Source organism: Garra rufa, chromosome 10, assembly GCF_049309525.1.
Source record: "Garra rufa chromosome 10, GarRuf1.0, whole genome shotgun sequence".
Classification (NCBI taxonomy): domain Eukaryota; kingdom Metazoa; phylum Chordata; class Actinopteri; order Cypriniformes; family Cyprinidae; genus Garra; species Garra rufa.
The window spans coordinates 24934141-24935327 of NC_133370.1; positions in this window are offsets into that span (position 1 = coordinate 24934141).

The window sequence follows — 1187 nt, forward strand, 5'->3', positions numbered from 1 at the left end:
TAAAATTTAACCTTATGACTGGTTTTGTGGTCCAGGGTCACACACACACACATATACATATATATATATATATATATATATATATATATATATATATATATATATATATATATATATATATTTATACACACACACACACTACCAGTCAAAAGTTTTGAACTGTAAGATTTTTTAATGTTTCGTAAAGAAGTCTCTTCTACATTTATTTGATCCAGAGTACAGTAAAAACAGTGCAATTTTGAAATATTTTTACTATTTAAAATAGCTATTTTATATTTTAATATATTTTAAAATATAATTTATTCCTGTGATTTCAAAGCTGAATTTTTAGCATCATTACTTCAGACTTCAGTGTCACATGATCCTTCAAAAATCATTCTAATATTCTGATTTGCTGCTCAAAAAACATTTATTTTTATTATTATGTTGTAAACAGCAGATTTTTTTTTTAGGTTTAGAGTATAATTTTGTTCAGGTTTCCTTGATGAATAGAAAGTTACCAAAACAGCGTTTATCTAAAATAGAAATCTTTTGTAACATTAAAAATGTCTTTATCATTTTGATCAATTTAAAGCATCCTTCTTAATAAAAGTATTAATTTCTATAATTTATTTCACCCCACAAAAATTATTCTGACTCCAAGCTTTTAAATGGTATAGTGTATGATGTTACAAAAACTTTTTATTTCAGATAAATGATTTTAAATAGTGATAATAATAATAATATATGTATATATTTTTTTTAATGTTTCTTGAACAGCAAACCAGCATAGAATAATTTCGGAAGGATCACGTGACACTAAAGTCTTGAGTTATGATGCTGAAAATTTAGCTTTGATCACAGAAATAAATTACATTTTAAAATACATTCAAATAGAAAATGGTTATTTTAAATAGTAAAAAATAATTCAAACTGTTGTACTTTGGATCAAATAAATGCAGGCTTGGTGTGCAGCAGAAACTAATTAAAAAAAACGTGAAAAAAATCTTTTGACTGGTAGTGCACTTCAAAACTTTTATATTCCAAAGGAATCCTTAATAGAAATTTTTGCAACATTATAAATGTCTGTTTTGATCAATTTAATGCATTTTTAATAAATAAAATAATTCATTCCTTTCAAAAAAAATAAAAATTCAGCATTTTCATGTGGCGAACGAACGAGTTCTTCATGGTCCTTTTCTAGTTCC